This window comes from Pleurodeles waltl, chromosome 3_2 (assembly GCF_031143425.1).
Source record: "Pleurodeles waltl isolate 20211129_DDA chromosome 3_2, aPleWal1.hap1.20221129, whole genome shotgun sequence".
In the NCBI taxonomy this organism is placed as follows: domain Eukaryota; kingdom Metazoa; phylum Chordata; class Amphibia; order Caudata; family Salamandridae; genus Pleurodeles; species Pleurodeles waltl.
This window is the reverse complement of record NC_090441.1, coordinates 151,741,376-151,750,669: the sequence shown is the minus strand read 5'-3', so window position 1 is coordinate 151,750,669 and position 9,294 is coordinate 151,741,376.

The following is a 9,294-nucleotide window of genomic DNA, read 5'->3' as shown; positions in this document are numbered from 1 at the left end:
CCCAGGTCTCACCTGGAGCTCTGTCAGCACCTCCTGTTCATAGGGGCAGTACTGGATATCACATTGAATCGGGCCTATCCTCCGCGGATTCGGGCTTTGATTAAAATGTTTCACATGGGAGCGGTTGTTCCGGTTCTCAAGGTCCTACGTCTGCTCGGTCTGTTCGCTTCTTGCATTCTGTTGGTCACTCATGCACATTGGCACATGAGGGCTCTCCAATGGTGCCTCTGCAAGTAGTGGTTTCAACACAAAGGGGATCTCGAGGAGTCGATAACAATCTCCAGAGACGCTGCAATGGACCTACGATGGTGGACTGCAACCTTTGCCACTTGGGAGAATGCGCACTGCCCGTCGTTCTGCAGCCTCCAGTATCCTGTGTAATGAGCAGTGGGGGGTGCGTTTCAGATGTCTTGGTGCGACCAGTTACTTTACGAGTTTCTCCCCCATACCCTTGATTCCTCGCATTCTGAGGAAGATTCATCAAGATTGGGCCCAAGTCATTTTAATAGCTCCAGATTGGCCAAGAAGGGTGTGTTCCACAGACCTTCTCCAACTCTCACTGTGCCTTCTGCTCCGTCTCCCTCACAGGGCAGACCTCTCGCAGTCGCAGGGGCAGGTTTTACACCCCCACCTCCAGAGCCTGCACCTACATGCCTGGAGATTGAACGGGGCAATCAGAGTTCTTTTTCTCTCCCTCCAGAAGTGGTGGATGTTATCTTATCAGCCAGGCGACAATCCAACAAAACTGTCTATGCTAACAGATTGGGAAAATTTGTTGCTTGGTGTGGAGAGAGGCAAATTGATCCCTTAAAGGCCCATTTGTCAGATTTTTGGCTTTTTGTCCTTTCCGTGGCACAGAAGGGTTGTGCAGTTCAATCAATCAGTAATTTGTAAAGCGCACTACTCACCCATGAGGGTCCCAAGGTGCTTGGGGGGGGGGGGAGGCGGAAGACAAAGGGGGGGTGGTGCTGCTACTGCTCGAACAGTAGTTTGAGCAGTAGCCTGAATGTCCTGAATCTGCTGAGGCAGAGGACAGACAGTGAAGGGTTATTTATCGGCACTGTGGGCCTTTCTGTGCCTGAGCCTTCCTTATTTGAGTCTCCTATAGTTATTAGGTTCTTGAGAGGCCAGACTAACAAGTTTCCTCCCACTCAGTTTCCCATGCCTCAGTGGGATTTGAATTTGGTTCTTACTTTTTAATGGGTTCACCGTTTGAGCCTATGCATTCTTGCCCATTGAGATTTTTAGTTTTGAAAACAGTTTTCCTCACAGCCATCACGTCTGCTAGACGTGTGAGTGAGCTCCAGGCCCTTAGTGTGAAACCTCCTTTTACATCCTTTCATGCTGACAAGGTGGTGCTGAGAACCAGGGCGGCTTTCCTTTCCAAGGTTGTTACTCCCTTTCATATGGGGCCATCTAAAACGCTGTCTTCCTTTTACTCTCCTCCCCACCCTTCAAAGGAGGAGGAAAGACTTCATCGCCTAGATAAGTGGTTCCCAACCTTTTTATTTCTGTGGACCCCCACTTTAATATAAATGGAACCCAGTGACCCCCACTGAATCATCATTGGAATCCGGGGACCCCCGCCTTAGTCATTACTGGGAGCTGGGGACCTAATTTGTCAATATTTGTTAATTTATTTTTATTTTCTTAGCAGTCGTGGACCCCCTGAGAAGGCTTTGCGGATCCCCGGACCACAGGTTGGGAACCACTGGCCTAGATCCAGGAAGGGCTTTGAGTTTTTACATTGAAAGGACAAAATGCTTTCAAATTGATGATCAACTCTTTGGATATGTGGGTAAGATGAAGGGCAAAGCCGTCCACAAGAGAACCCTTTCCAGGTGGGTCATTCTTTGCATAAAGATGTGTTACTCACTGGCAAAGAAGGTTCCTCCTGAAGGTATTAGAGACCATTCCACCAGCGCTAAGTCTGCCACTTCGGCCTTGGCTAGAGATGTGCCAGTTGTGGATATTTGTAAGGCAGCAACTTGGGCTTCCCTCCACACTTTCGTGAAGCATTATTGCTTGGATTCGGAAGTTAGGAGGGACAGCCATTTTGCACGTTCTGGGTTGCAGGATTTCTTGGTGTGACCGGTCAGGCACCCACCTCCGAGTGTGGTAATGCTTTGAGATTCTATTCATAAGGTGAAGAATCCACAGGTAGTTGTATCAATCAGAAGAACAAGTTACTTACCTTCATAACTCTTTTTCTGGTGGCTACAGTAGCTACCTGTGGATTCCTCACTGTCCCACACGCCTCCCTGTTGCCTGTCTGGTCATACCACGACTTCTTTTATTATAAATGTTTATACGTTTTTGGTGTTTTTATATAAACAAATATTGTAGTTTATATTTGTATTTGGATTGGTATATGCTGTTCTTGTGAGGTCTGTATTCACCTGTTCGCCTTGAAGGCACATAAAAAATGGTGAAACTCACGTCAGTACCCTGGCGAGGACTTCTTATTGCCACGATGACGTCAGACGGAGTAGTGTGCGGAGCCTTGCAACTGTGACGTCCTCGTCGACGTGAAGAGCTGGGAAGAAAGTTTGTTGAATGCTGGTGCACTGGGAGAATTCACACGGTGAGGAATCCACAGGTAGCTACTGTATCCACCAGAAAAAGCGTTACCAAAGGTAAGTAACTTGTTCTTCTGACTTTAACCTGCAAGGTTAGGGTCCAGTACACACACAGTTAGAGCGACAATAGTCTAAAACAGTCAGATTGTACCAATAGAGAGAGATGCTTCACAAAAATGGATGTAAAAAAGGATCTGGCTCAGAAGAGGGCCAATTCAGGACGTATATCCATGCTTATCACTCACTGCTCAGTGAATGCTTCAAACTGATTGGAGTGTGGGGGTCGCAGTGCTTCATTTTGGGAAATCGACATTCCAGGCAAACAAGGGCTTCCGTGGTGTTTGTGTGCTCTTGTCAGATGCTAATAGAAAGTCACTTACCTAAGTTTTGTAAGCTACTGGCGGGGGGGTCTCCTCTGTAGTCACACACTAATCATGCCATAGATAATTTAAAAAATGTCAGTTAAAATCAAGATCTTAACTGTAAAGATGATGGTATCGTCAATGAGTTTCAAGGGCTGCAATTGGTATCACCATGCAACAAGCACCACAACATATACACGCTTGTAGGAAAAATTCTCTGGGGTTGAATGTACCAAACCAACTCATTGGGGAATGGTATTTTCCTCTTTTTAAAATACCATTAATATTACATAAAAGAATCAAAATTTTTAGGCATGACACTTGACTATTTGTACTCTACCGCCCCAACTGTAGTAGCATGAGCAAATGCACCATTTAGTTTGCTCTTGTCCTGTTGCCACCGTATGAAGAAAATCCCCCCACACCCATTTGAAATAGGGCCCCTATGGCAGAATCTGCTTGTACTGAATTTGAAAGGTTTGGTTCCGCACAGAATTATATGCAAACATGCATCGCACCACTGATGAATTTTAGTTTCACCCCCTTCACAACACTCTACGCTCACACCACCCACCACCACAGACCCACCAGAAGTGCCCCACTGAACCCTTAGGGTGAATAGCCCACATTAATCCCTATCATCCCAAACTGCTGCATAGGTTGCCCTGCAAAAGCACCCGGCTTGTTCAGGAGGGGAGTTGTTGCCCCCATCCTTACCCTGCCATAAAAAGGGACCCACTCACATTGCGACCTTGGACAACCATAGCCCCGCACTAATTCTCCTATCTGCCTATTATTAACTGGACATATATTTGGTAGTGGACGTTAGGGTCATCTGGTCACCAACAATACCAATAATCAAAAATAATCTGTAACACAGACACGAAACACAATCTAATCTCATCATGAACCACTCTTAACCCTGTCCAAAAGGCCTTAAGCGTCTTGCAGAGTTGTGCATATATGGATTTGATCTTTGGTCAAGACTTAACTTTGATTGTTGAATAATATAGGCCTGTGCCCCTGCTGTTTTAAAGTGTGCAATACACCTCTCGATTATATGGGATGAAAAGTTCATAGAATTTGAGATGTGTTTTTGAGTACAACCATCGTACACATTAATGTGGATTATAGCATAATTAACAGATATAACCACATTGTTTTCAAATCAGGAGAGCAATGGTGAACTGTTTTGTGACATAAGTTTTTAGTATATTTGTTGGAACCAGTCTTGTTCCTATGTATTTGTGATGTTTATTTCACTGATTTTTGGTCCTTGTTTTGCAATTCAATGAATTAATAAACTTTGTAATTTATTTTCATTGCCAATGATGGATTAATAGCCTCATTGTGAGCGAATTAAGTTTAGAAATTCTTCCCTACTACTTGGTCAATTTTATATATATTTTTTGTTTTAAAGTGTGCAATCATGCTAGCCAGATTTCGTCTTCTTCGGGCTGTAGCTATACGCATCTGAAAATTCATTCATTCCCTGCCAAGGAGAAACATTTCTGTTGTATTGCTTTAGAAAGAAGACTTTCTTGATTCCTATAATCAGCAAAATTGATGACGATGCATGGGTACTTTGCATTTAGCTGCTGTTGAGCAGAGACCCGGTGGGCTTGCATGATTGTCAAATCGGCTGGTGAATCTTGCAGAATTTATGTCCTGATCAGATCATCCATGAACTGAAGCATGCCCCGATGTTTAGCCTGATTTTCTGCATCCTCTGAAATCCCTGTGAAACGGATGTTCGACCTCATAGCATAATTTTCCATCTCTTCCATTTTATTCTAAGATTCATTCAGCTTTCTTTGAATGTTTCCCAACTCCAAGTCTGGAACTATAGAACGATCTTCTAAATCTGATACTCTGTTCCAATTCTTGAAAACGTGACAAAAATTTGACCAATTGATCCGTTTATTTTTATCAAGCCTTTGGTTAATGGCTGCTGTCTCATTTTGCTGTCTTTAAGCTTGTGCACATCCATCAAGATTGTCTCAAGCAGAGCATGCAACGGCAACCGAGGCAGACACTCCCCCCCCCCCCCCCCCAAATCATCTTCACATATCTATCCTCGAATTGCCCCATTTTATTATCTGGTATCTCGGCCTGTATGGTGGTTTGGGCAACATCACTCTATACAGACCGCTGACTTGGCACCTCCTCAATAATGGATCTCCCGATATTTGAATGCGACTCACTGCCTGATTAAGTGACTCCAGGGGCCCCCCCTTCTGTTCATGAAACCGCTCCTAATGGAGATGTTTGCATCTAGTGTGGCCTAGCGGACTCCTACAACTACACTGGCCTCCCCCCACATATGGTGTTGTATTTACTGCCTTGATGCGTGCTGGAATTCTTTAAAAAAAAAAATAAAAAAAAATCTTGCGTTACGTCAACGGCCCCTTCTCCACTAGAGAGAACTTCCTGGAGGATTGAGTCGGGCATTGTCGCTGCTAACTGGGGGAGTTCATTTGAGGGGGAAGGCACAACCTGCCCATTATTTAACACCATGTCCTCTTGGTTGTTTTCACCATTTTCACCATTCATAGTAATCTGCTTTTCTGAGGGGGCCTCAGAGTCCAGACTGACTAGTCCTTGAATTGATGAGCCTAGCGGTATTGCGGCCTTTGCCATTGCTGCCCCAAAGAGTTGACTTGATATTTTACCCTTTCGTGCTACCGGGGGCAGATGGGCCGCTTTTTGTCCTTTTTAATATTGGAGGGGGGAGTCGAATGTCCCAGGGCTAACGTTGGAGCCTTTAAAGGGCTGCCGCATCTCCTCTTCACCTCGTCCTCGTCCTAGTCCTGACTGGCCAAGACCACATTCGGGAGCACAGGGGCCACAATGACTGGAGTTCATAGTTTTAACGTGTTGAACCGTTTCTGTCTCAAACCTTTTTTTTTTATTATCAGAGGCAGGGCCCCCCTTATCATGGACTGTTGAAAGCCTGCACCCAGTAATATGACCAATGGTGCAGTACGGGGCTAGACCCAGCGACCCTTAACCATTGAAAGAAAGTGCCAAGCAGATCAATGTATAGGCACTTACTCAAACCTGGCGGCCCCCGAAGCGCACACGCCTCCTCCTTGGCCATGCCATTCTCCAATGGAGATTATCATGCAGCGTTGCATTTGAGCGCCGCCGAGTGGCTCCCGGCTCCACCAATGACTCCTCGTGGACCAAGTACAAACGCAAGCTGCCAGGCTGCCGACATCTTGTCCCTGTAGTCTCATTTTCACGGGTCGGCTTCTCTGTTTCGTTACCGCAGGCGCTGGGCACGGCTTCCTCAGGCTGTCTTGGAGCTCTCTGAGATGCTTACAGCCTAGCGTCAACACGCAGTGGGGGAGGGAGTTCCAGCACACCAGCCAGCGGATCATGTGAGACATCTCCGCCAGCCCAGTGCTGCCTTCCTCCAAAAGACCCATTTGAAAGAGAACTCACCAAAAATCTCTATACCAGAGCCCTATACCCATGCTTTTTTCTCATCTGCTGGGTTAGCGGTGTGTGGGGTCGCGATTTTTCTATCTAGAAGATTAGACTGGGTAATAAGTGATGTCATTAGAGACAACGAAGGATGATGGATCCTTTTGAAAGTTCAGAGTGTGTTTCTTTCCCTCCTTAATTACTACAGCCCAGTTCAAGACAACAACGCTCCCCTGAAGGAAATGCTCTCGGCAGCATTCAGTGCTCAAGCCTGTTAATCTGGCGGGGCGATTTTAATTTCATACAGGGTCTTAAACTTGATGCTTCCAATAAACTTAAAAAAACAGTTGTAAGCTAAAATAGCTAAAGCGATGGCTGCAATCAAATGTAATTTAAATTTTAATAGATCTGTGGTGGTTTGACCATAATGGGCAGGCTCATTTGACATGTTTTTCAAGTCAGTATAATACTGCTTTCCATTGCAACTATTTGTAATTCCTAAAACAGTTAATTGGCAAGGAACCGGAACCCAGGCTAACCCATTTTCAGACCACGCACTGGTTGGGGTTAGTGCGGTCTTGGAGGTTATTCGGATTTCAAGGGTACGCTGGTGGTTTGACAAAGCACTCCTCACGAAATAGGTGAGCGATACACACATTCATTCAGGAGTTTTTAAGATCCATCAGGGCACAGCGTCCCCGTTTTCAGTATGGGAATCATTTAAAACTGCATTTTGAGGGCACGTTATCGCCTATACGTCTGCTCAGAGATGGGTCAGAGAATCTCATGTCAACAAACTCCAAGATGCCCTAGATCAAGCACATAAGGGTGTAATTACAGAGGTGGATGTGTGTAGACATGACCATAAGCAAAAGTTCGAACAAGTCAGACAGAGTCTTCTCGAGTTATGTCTGCATAGTAGTTGCTAACTCAAAAAAAATGTTTGCAGCAACAGTACGATGAGTCAGCTAGTGGGTAAACTGTTAGCATGGTCTGCATGAGGGAAACGAGAAGCACTCCACAATAGGGAAATTAGAGAGTCTGAGTCTCCTTAAATTCAAAAGGATGAGGAAGTAATCGCCCAAATCTTCCTGCAACATAATTATATTTATGGCCATAATAAGGATGGTTCCAGATCTAGCTTAGAAGAATATTGCATTCAATTTAAGCTTCCAAGGTTGGCATGGGCACAGAGTGAGTATATTATAGCGGATATTATCAAGAATGAAGCAGTCGATGGACTATGCCAGATGCCTATTGCCAAAGCAACAGGGGTAGATGGCATTCCAACTGAAGGTTACAAGATGTTTCACAAAGAGCTACTGCCCCAGTGAGTACATCTATTCAATCAAATAAATGAGGGCATTGATATTTCAGCGTCTTTTCAAGAGTCAATATTTGTAAGCTTTTTTTTTTTTTTTGTTTCCTCTTAATATCAATTCGTATTATCCAATCAGCTTACTCTATACTGATTATAAATTGTTAGCTAAGAATTGGGCATTTTTTTATAATCAAGGCAGGACAATCTTTGATCCATAAAGATCAGTGTGGGTTTCTGCTGAAGCTGCGCTGGCTGCTAATACGCAGTATGTGGTCCAGGCTAGTGACTGCTTCTCCCGCACCCAAGATGGGGCTGTAATTGCAATAGTTGATGCTGAAAAGGCATTCGATCTGGGATGTGGTTTTTTTTTTTGCGTTGGAGTAATGTGGGTTTCCAGAGCATATGATTTCAATGCTTAAAGGATTGTATCAAGGGACAGAAGCTTGTGCTATTATCAACACAAGGCCAGTTGGTAAGATGAAGATACACTGTGGCACACAACAGGGTTGTCCAGTGTCCCTGTACTCTTTTCATTATTTATCGTGACTATGGCAGAACACACTCAGTATATTTCCTCCCTTGCAAGGTATGTCCAAACCGAAGTTATTTGCGGATGATCTCGTATTCGTTTTGAAGGCAGAACAGCCCAATATTGATAGGGTATTTGGCATTATTCAAGACTATACGAATTTGAAGGGGGGGGGGGGGGAGGGTTTACAAGGTCAACCAGGATAAAACCAAGATTTTGCTTTTCATTGCCTGTCCTTCAGTGTTGCACCCTGCACTAGCTCAAAGCTTTGGTAACAGTCGTCCCAAAAAATACCTTAGGATGATGGTGACACATAATTATATGGATCTATTTCAACTTAATTATGAAAAAATGCAGAAAAGCTTACTTGAAAGATGGTCCTTCCTTCCACTTACGTTAATAGGCAAAGTCTCATTAAACAAAATGTCAGTGTTACCTTTGTTTTTATTCCTCTTTCCTGATCTCCCTGTGAAGGCCAAGAATACATTTTTTAAACTATTAGACTCCCTTATTATTAAATATTTATGGAAATGAAAACATTCTAGAGTAAAGTATTCCATCCTAAAGTTGGATAAGGAGCATTGAGGGCCTAGCTGTACCGGATTTTTTTCCTGTACTACCAGGCTCCATGGCTGGATATGATGGGGAAAATGGGTTTAGGAGATGGAGGCACAGGCAGTGCTTAATTTGTGCTTGTTGTTTCCAGTGCTGAGCACTGGCACTTATTTTTGAGGGCCGGTGCTTATTCTTCGTTCCCAAGCATTTGATGTGAGCAAAAGACACATATGGGAAAGATGGAGGAAGAGAAAACAAAAAAGCGTCACAATGGGAGAAAGCAGAAAGCTGCAAAAGTGAGCTGAAAGGGCAGGGAGTGGCTTTAAATTGACTAAAGTGGCCCAAGTTGGCTTCAGGATTACGCTACCTCAATATTCCGTGTTCCCACATTTAATTGCAGCAGCTGCATGTTTAAGAGGAGAACTTTGAGCACTGGCACCTTGTTATTTACAAATTGAGCACTCGGCACAGGTGGTGGTTTCAATATTTTTTTAATAAGGAAAATGGTGCAGGAGGGTG